This window comes from Equus przewalskii, chromosome 5 (genome assembly GCF_037783145.1).
Source record: "Equus przewalskii isolate Varuska chromosome 5, EquPr2, whole genome shotgun sequence".
In the NCBI taxonomy this organism is placed as follows: Eukaryota; Metazoa; Chordata; class Mammalia; order Perissodactyla; family Equidae; genus Equus; species Equus przewalskii.
This window is the reverse complement of record NC_091835.1, coordinates 67,149,570-67,159,075: the sequence shown is the minus strand read 5'-3', so window position 1 is coordinate 67,159,075 and position 9,506 is coordinate 67,149,570.

Sequence of the window (9,506 nt, the reverse complement as noted above, 5' to 3'; positions counted from 1 at the left end):
GATAAAGAAGATGTGGTATATATATATACAATGGAATACTACTCAGCCATAAAAAAGACTAAATTGTCCCATTTGCAACAACATGGATGGACCTTGAGGGTGATATTAAGTGAAATAAGCTAGACAGAAGGACAAATACTCCATGATTTCACTCATACGTAGAAGATAATACATACGTAGATAAGGAGAACAGACTAGTGATTACTAGTGGGGAAGTGGGTTAGGGAGTGGGTAAAAGGAGTAAAGAGGCACATATGTACAGTGATGGATAAAAATTAGACTACTAGGTGTGAGCACGATGAGGTGTATTCAGGAATTGATAAACAATAATCTACACCCAAAATTATACAATGTTATACACCATATGACCTCAATAAAATTACTGGAAAAAAAAAGGAACCAAAGGAGGAAGAGGCAGTTTAAGCTTGTCAAGAATAAGATTTTGGTGCACAAACAGTGTGCTGTTCCTGAAGAGGATAGATGGAAGCCAGCTTACAGGGAAAGTGGGGTTTAAGAAAAGAATTGATGGGTAGGAAATAATGTCATTATACCTGGACATGCTTCTGAAAAGCACAGCAGCAGAAATAAGAGAAATGATTTGATAAGTTCTACTAAACTGCTTAAAATCTCTGTTTGAAAACCTAAGTAAAAGATTTACATGTTTCAGTAAAGACCATAGGTGTATGAGTCTGCTCATCAGTGCTGAACCACCTCAGTCTTTTTTCTAGAATAAGAAGAGAGCTATCACCAGGTGGGGATTTTGTAAAAAAAAAAAAAAAAAAAGTGCAACTGAGGTATCCTAGTGGAGAGGGTATCAGGGACAAAACAATAATGATGAGAGATCTGGAAGTTGATGTGAATGTTAGTTTATTTTGTAAATGTTTATTAAGCACCTGCTGTGTCTTGAGCACTAGGATGGAAATTAGGAGTAAAATAATGAGGAGAATGGTCCCAGTCCTGGAGTATCTGTTTTGTAGTTAAGCAGTAATTTTGGGTAAACTATGCAGTAAATGACAACATTAATCAGGGATGGAAGTCAACAGAGTGGTGGTTGTTACAACAACAAAGCAATAGAAAGGATATGTGAAAATTATGAAAAGAAGGAGTCTCCTCTGTCCAGACACCCCAACAATAAAATGCCATGTGTGTTTAATTATTTGAGTTATGTGTTTTAAATGTTTATATGTCAGGGTCTTGACTGTTCTAATGCCTCTCCTGTATCAGTCAACAAATATTTTCTAAATCCAGAATATTCTGCCAGCTAGCTTCTGAACAATTGCAGTAAGTGAGGCTTAGGGCAATTTGTACATGTATTTGGCTATGGCAGGTCAGGCTGGAGCTCACTAGGAAAGTCTCAAGGGCGTCTCCTCTCTTTTTTGCATTTCTGATGCTTTTACTGAGAGGAAGCTGAAGACAAAGTGGGTGTCTGGCCAATTCTTCAGAAGTGTCTAGATGAGGAAGGCTAAAGTCCTTGCCCTCAGGCAGTTGTTCCTGGGCTCATATACTGGGGAGCTGCTTCCACAGGCTTCTCTCAACTAAGCTTCCTGTGATCTGTCAGAGGAGGCAGGAGCTACTGGAGCCAAGAGCCGAAGACACCTGGCAGAATCTCACTCCCCAGTCATCTCTCCTTCTGGCTAATAATGCTCAGTGGGATCACAGTTGCTTCTCCCTAGGACAGTATTTCATTATCTTTGTGGATGTAGAGAATGCCAAACAAAAAGAAGAGCCAGAGCCAGAGAAGGCAGCGCACTGGAGAGGCTCACAGCCTTCTGGGCATTGAGGCTGACTTACCCATCCCACTAGAGACAGCGTCAGATAAGCCAGGGGCCCATCAGAATAGTTGTCCCTGGCTGAGGTTCTGGAGGCTCAACTTCTTCTATTTCAGTGGTTCTCAAAGTGTAGTTTTTAGACCAGACGTATCTGTACTGCCTGGAAAGTTGTTAGAAAGTCAAGTTCTCAGGCTCCACACCTGGACCTACGAAATCAGAAACTCTGGGGGTGGAGCCCAGAGATCAGTGTTTTAACATGTGATTCAGATGCACACTAAAGTTTGGTAACCACTGCTGTAGTTGTTTCTTTTGTAGGAATTCCAAACACACAGTGGGAGGATGTGAGCTATCTATCAGCTATAAGGCTCAGGCAAAACTGCTTTTTTTTCCACAATTATTTGGCCCTGAGCTTATGGCTGATTCCTTTGAATTCTAGGATGAGACCCTGATGATCACCTCTCACTTTAAACCACCCTCAGGTTGGTCAGATTCCATCTAATTCCATAATCTTTGGAATATCATTATATGCTGAGGGAGGACATGTTCCAGACCATGAGACAGAAAACTAAACATTAACCTTAATGTGTGATTTAAGAACTACAAACAAAGTGTCTATAAACCACCAAGAAGGGAAGGATTTTAACAATAGCATCAAATCTAAATATTCAGCATGGGATTAAAGACTCTTTGCAGACTGGTCCTCATAATGATAATAATATGCTTTTTTGATTCTAAGGTGTACATTTTTCTTATTTTAGTGTTTCTGAAATTCAGATGCATCTTACAATTGATATGTTTGTTTAATGGGGTTTATTCTGCTTGAAAAAAAAGAAAAAATCTAGCAACTAATAAGTGGTTTGCCTTTTTTCAGCAAATGACAGTTTAGACAAAGGGAAATATGTTAATAATAATCCAGCACTAATGGGCTAGACAATGTGCTAAAATGTTATGCGCACATCTCATTTAATCCTCACAACCAAGCCATGAGAAGGTACAGTTTATCAAATACATTTTCCAGGCAAGGAAACAGGAGGAAAAGAAGTAGCCTGCCCAAGGTCACAAGACAATGAAGGGCAGAGCTGGGATTCGAGTTCAACTGTATTTAACTCCAAAGTCCATGATCTTAATCTCAAACATTACACATTCACATCTCTCTCCCTTTACTAAAGTGTTTCTTCTGCATGGAGGATTTTTTCTCTTCTCTTCCTAAGACTTGCTTATCTAGACAAAGCAGAGTCAAATAATATCTTTCCTATAAAGATTTCCCTAACCATCTGATACAGAATGATTTTTTCCTCCTCAGAACTCCTATAGCAATCGTCACACTGTTAGAGTATAAATTACTATGTTGCATTATAGCTGTTAATAGAACTTTCTTCCTCATTGCAATGTGAGTGTCTGGATGGCAGACTCTCTCTTACTCATCTTTATATCCTCAGAGCCCAGTACAGTGCCTGGACAACAATCCTTCTTGGCTGAACTGCTTAAACAAATGTGTTCCTCCTACTTGACTGAGACATAAAGAAAACTTTACAGATTTTTAAAATATCATGTATTGAGTATAAACTACTGACATAGCTTTATATGTTTTATAAATGTCTTGAGAATAAATAAGATAAAGCAAAACACTTAAAATAGCATGTGGCACATGGTAAAGATTCAATCATGTTGGTTATTATTTTCATTATTGTTGTTATTTAACTGCAAAACTCACTAAACTGAGTTGCAAAAACTCACTGAAGTAGTTACTATGATTGTCGCTATTCTATAGATAAGGAAACTGAGTAATAGAAGGTTAAGTAACTTAAGTAACTGTCAAGTCAAATAAACCATAAATGACATATTTTGAACCTAGATATTTCTTAATTCAAATATTTATGAAGTCTTATGAAGTAAGAAAGACCCAGGTTCAAATATATGTATATGCGTGTATATATATATATTCATAATTTTATGTAATACATGAAAGAGCAATGGCTGTAATATAGACTTGACTTAGGTGTCTGTTAGTTTTTCTGTATAATCATGCTCTGGCTGCACACTGTTCTTCTAGTACTGCTCAAGTCCAGGTTTTCTTATTACTCAAGTCTTTTCTTCAACCTCTCTGCCCCCATACGTGGGAGACCTGAAAGAAAGACCTGCATAAGTCTCTCTGGTTGTGTCTCTGTCCAAAGTTGCTATTCTTCTCACATCTGGCTGGAGTCTGTAACAACTCTCTCTCTAGCCCGAGCCATGACTTCTGTGGCATTGGCTGTCAAAACTGATGTGGAAAATAAACTTCCAATAATCAGAACTTGTCATTCTGGAATTGTGCCACAAGGAGGCAGTGGTGTCCTAGCCATGAGGTCTGAACTAGTTGGCATATGTACTCTACTGCCTTGACAGATTTATAACCTTGAGCTTTGCAAATTTAATTTACAAAAAAAAAGAAAATGTAAATCTCTCTTATAATGGTTATTCAAATACCATTTTGTAAATATGATGTTTAGAATCAGTGTTAAAAAGGAATAATTTAAATGTTAATAAAAGGCAGTCAAGGTGTAAGTTTGTATTTTTCTCCTAACTTATTCTAATTACCTTTAATTTTCGGTTGTGTTAAAAGAAGAAGAATAAAAGAGGAAAAGAAGTAGGAGTAGGAAAAGAAACAATAATCTACAGGCTTTATTCTCAGCTCAACCAAACTCCACATCTTCCAGGGCTTCCTATTGGCCTGCAGTTTGTGATCATTTCTGTCTTGTTTCTACCTCAGGTGAAAATGGCTATGCAACCTGCTGGATCCGATTAACTTAATTAAGGAACCTCTCTTAATTTTGTTTCTTGTGACTTAGAGCCCTTGCTTTATTTCTCAACAATAACAGGAGTTACCTGACCTTATAGTGCCATGATGCTCCAGGGTTACAGGAGCCTCTAATTTCAACTTATCTGAATCAAAATAAGGCATTTTTCTTTTCAGTTCAGTCCAGGAGTAAAATATCACCTTCTTTGTTTTTCCAAGGCCAAAATAAATGAGCTGCAAATGATGTTTGTGAGTGTCTGTGTGTGTGTGTGTGTGTGTGTGTAGATAGACAGATGATAGAGAGATAGATAGGAGATAGATAAATTGATAGAGTTAGACATATATGACATTTCACTTATATATTTCATATTTAATGGTAGGTGTGTGTGTTAAAAATAGGCAACATGAAAAATATTTTAGATTTAAATAAACTTGAGGCTAACTCCTTGCTTTATACTACCTTTAAATTTCTACTTGCATGGTTTTGGGCAAATTATTTACTTTATTTGAACCTTGGAATATGAATATGTATAATTATATATATAATGTTATACTAATAACTTTTATATATATATACTGTTAGAAGGGATTGTTTCTTCTCTAATCCCATGATGAGGGCCCCACCCTCATGACCTCATCTAAACCTAATTATTTCCCAAAGGTCCCATCTCCAAATACCATCACATTGAGGTTTAGGACTACAGCATGTGAATTTTGGGGGAACACAATGCAGTCCATAGCATCTACCACACTGAAGTGGGGAGTAAAAATAGTTCTATACGGAGGTATCTAGCCACAGGTAGGAAGATAGCTGAAAATGTTCTTATATATTGGCTACCAAAACTTAATAGCAAAAAGAAAAGGCAAGGTAAGGGTATCAATGAGAATTTTGGCAAAAACATTCAAATTTAGGAAGGAAAGAAACATGCCATATGGGTGGACACTGTTGCTTGCCTATTGTTATTTTACATTTTTACTTACTAAAAACTCTAATTTTATTTAGATACCCAATACCAGCAGATGATTTATTATTGTCTAAACTATTCATGGAATCCCACTCTCCTTTGCCAGATACTCAGTTTCCCAGTCTTCCTTGCAGCTAAGGGTAGCCATGTGATACAGTATTAGCTAACGAGTCTAAGGGGAACCCTCTGGTGAAATAGACTTTGCCCTCCTCTGTAATTTAGACATGATGTGTGAGAATGTGATACTAGGAGCTACAGAAGCTGTAATGAGACTATGAGAGAAAGGGCAAAAGCATATAGTCACATTGAACCAATAACTTGACTTATCATGGAAATAGTGAACCAAACTCCAAATCTCATAACTCCCTCCCCCAACTTCTTCTTAAGTAAAAATAAACATTCTTACAGGTTAAACTATGGTTTATAACTTAAAAAATTTTTTTTTAAATAAGTAAGAATATGGGGAGGCAAAAACTAGAGACATGAAAACAGATCCAGACACATAACTTAATAACGTAATAAAGTTTTTCTCTTATTTTCATCCAAATGCATCCTAACTAATATGCAATGCAAAGATGGAGGAGGAAACCAATCTAGAAGAAAAATAAACTAAAAAATTTTAAATTCTTTGCGTATGCTCTTTTTGGGAGATAGATGTAGTAAGAACATCTATTTCTTTAAAAAAGATAGGGAGTCAAAAGCAAATGATAAAAATTGGCATAAGAGAAAAAGGCAGACAGGAGAATTAAGTAACCAAATAAGGGCTTAAAAAATCAGTATTATGAAATATGTAAATTAGTAATACCAAATAATAATAATAGAGTAGGCATGGACTAAAATAACATTATCAGGGGCTCCCACTTCTGGTAATTACTAACTAGATAGTTTGGACCAACACGCATTTCAAAAATAAAAAAAGCTGAACAGCATATTTTTAAGATCTTCTCTGAATATATTTGAAAGCTAAGAAAGCAGTGAAGAATTATGGAGCCATCATCCCAAAGAAGAGGAAAGTCCAGAGAAGCGAGCTCAGCATTTGGGGGTCTCTTCTTCCTGTAGCGACATCTTGAAGAGGTGGTTGAGAATATGAGAAGTTATTTTGACAGTTTCCTAAAGTTAGTGGGAAAAATGGAATTCAGGGACCACCAAAGGCTTGGGTTAGAACCTTAAAGGGTAACATCCTGAAGTAAAGGTGGATTGCAAGCAGGCTAGTTTCATATGGACTGAAGCCCAGCTTCATCTCAGCCCCTGGAATTACATGAGAGTAATCCAGGCTTGCTGATGCCCATGACTGTCTGACAGGAGCAAGTAAAAATTTCCTCTGGAGGAAGAGAATACAGTCTACAGCCTTAAATGATTTCCATAATTTTTCATAATAATATCTTGTTTTCAATAGAAAAAATTAAATGAATATGGGGAGGCAAAAACTAGAGACAGTGGAAACAGATCCAGACATGTAACTTTAAAATAAATACAATTAAAATATTTATGGAGATTAAAGATAAGATTGAGAATTTTGGCATAATATTTCTGGAAACTATAAAAAAATCTAAATGAAAATTCTAGAATTGAAAAACTCAATGGCTAAAACTAAGATCTTGAAGGATAAGTTTAAAGGAGATTAGACAGTGTTGAGGAGTGAGCTAATGACTTGTAAGATAGGTAAGAAGAAAAAACATACAGTAACACATAGAAAGAATAAAGAAAAAATAACAAGAGAGTATGAGACACATAATGCATAGAATGAGGAGGATAACATACATGTACATGGAGTCCCAAAGAAAAGAGAGAGAATGAGGTGATATATTAAAATAAACAGGGCAATATGTAAGATAATGGATGAAAATGTTCCAAACTGAAAAAATGCATCAACTGCAAATGCTAGAAGTCCTATAAATAAATCCCAAGTATGATAAATAAAAAGAAAGTCACACTTTGTCACATCATCATAAAATTACTGAAAGTTAAGAGAAAATATTAAAAGCAGCAAGAGAAAAAAAAAGATTAACTCCAGAGAAGTACAATTAGACTAACAACTGACTTCTCAAGAGAAACATTAGACTAAGAAGAAGACAGAAGACAATGAAGTAATATCTTCAAAATACTGGATGAAAACATAACTTCCCCATTAGAATTCTGTGTCCAGTAAAACATTCTTTAAGAATAAAGGTGAAATAAATACATCACTAGAAGACATGAACTAAAGGAAAAATCATGAGTTCTTCAAGGAGAAAGAAAATGTTCACAAATGGAAGTTATTTTCTTCTGGCTCATCTTTTGATTCATTAAGACCTCTTCAGTTTTGTCTAATTTGTGCTAAACTCATTTGTTGAAATCTGAGTTTTGGCTATTAAACTTTTTAATTCTAGATTTAGAAAAAATTGAGAAAAAAGAATCAAATATGTAGGTAAATTTAAATTGCCATTGACCATATAATAATAATAATGTCGTATATAATAATTATGTCTTTATTATATATAATATTTAAATACATGACAACATTATCAAGGTGATCTAAAGGTAAGCTGTGAGTCACTTAGCTTCAATGGGAATTCCCAGAGGGATCGTTCAGTAACCATTTTTAGCTAATGAGTCCAAAGTATGCTTCAGGCTGAGCTTTCCAGCAATCAGGCTAGACCTAGATACCTTGCTATCCTATTGGCCACCTTAACCCACAAGCCATTCTGAATGGCTGGACCTGAGCCTCCTTAGTTAGGATGGTGTTCTTAGCAATATATTAACAGTCATGGAGAGAGAGATGTGAAGAAATGATTGGATAATTGTGCTAGGGGAAGTATGAAAGAAGTTACTTTGTTGCTTGTTGGGAATTTGAAGTTTTCAGATTTTCCTTTTCTTTGTTGTTTTATGGAGTCATAAAGGGATAAGATGAAAAGTGTTGTCAAAGTTCAGAAGAGTTTTCTGAAGTCTTTCTTTGCAGGGGCTTTTGAGGACTGAGCTTACATCTCTCTCTTTATGCACCAAAACTCTTAAATAGAAAAAGCAATGTCAGTTCACATGATCGGACAGTTGTGATACATTTTCCCTCTTGTGAATTTCTCCTGAACTCAGAGGCACACCCACCAACTCAGAAAAATAGGATGTGTTCTGCACCAGGAAAAGACAAAACATGGTAATGCTTTTCTTCTCTTCTCTGATGGTTTTCTCTTCTCCTGTGCTCCCTGTATAGGACCATTTTCCCCTCAATTCCCACCACTTCTTGTCATCCTCTCATCAGGCACTTCCTTTCTCTTCGTTCTCTCTGGTCTTATCATTGTTCCCCTGGGCTGGAGGTAGTGCCCTCCGCATTTCTCTCTGACGTGGTATTCATTTCTGTTACCTAAAATGTTTTGGTCTGCTCCTCAAAATCACTTCTCTTCCTACTTTTGGGAAAATTAAACCCTCGGATTAGGCGTGAAGAACAGAGAATCTAATGATTCTTCAGCACCTCAATTGTCTTCAGCACAATACTTGAGTTAGTAAGTTAAGTCTTCACAACTTTCCAAGGTAATTATTTTTAGCTGTATTTTTACATATGGGACAATTGATGCAAGATCTTTCCTATGTCTTGCTATATTCCTTGTTTCTGCTGCTGAAAGCCCACATTATGCCAGAAACCTGGAAGTTTGCGGAGGCTAATACCTGAGAGCTGTCTATAAGAGGTAAGGGGAGGTCAGGACATCAGTGATAGACTTTGGGCACCTCGTGACCCAAAAATAACCCTCTCCAAATATTCCAAATGTATAAGGTCCAGAAACTAATTATATCTTTAACTATAGGTATTCCCTATAAGTTTGTACCCTGAGGTATGTGGAAATACAGAACAGGACACGAGACACTGCACTGGGGCAAACTCCTCGAGTTGGTAAGATTTTTCTCCAGTGTCCTTTCTACATCTGGTTTCATGCCAGCCCAGAGTGTTCAAATCCCATACTGGTTCCTAATCCGATCTGTTCCCTTTAGGTAGTAAAGCCCTAAACTATTTTCCTCCAGAGCCTT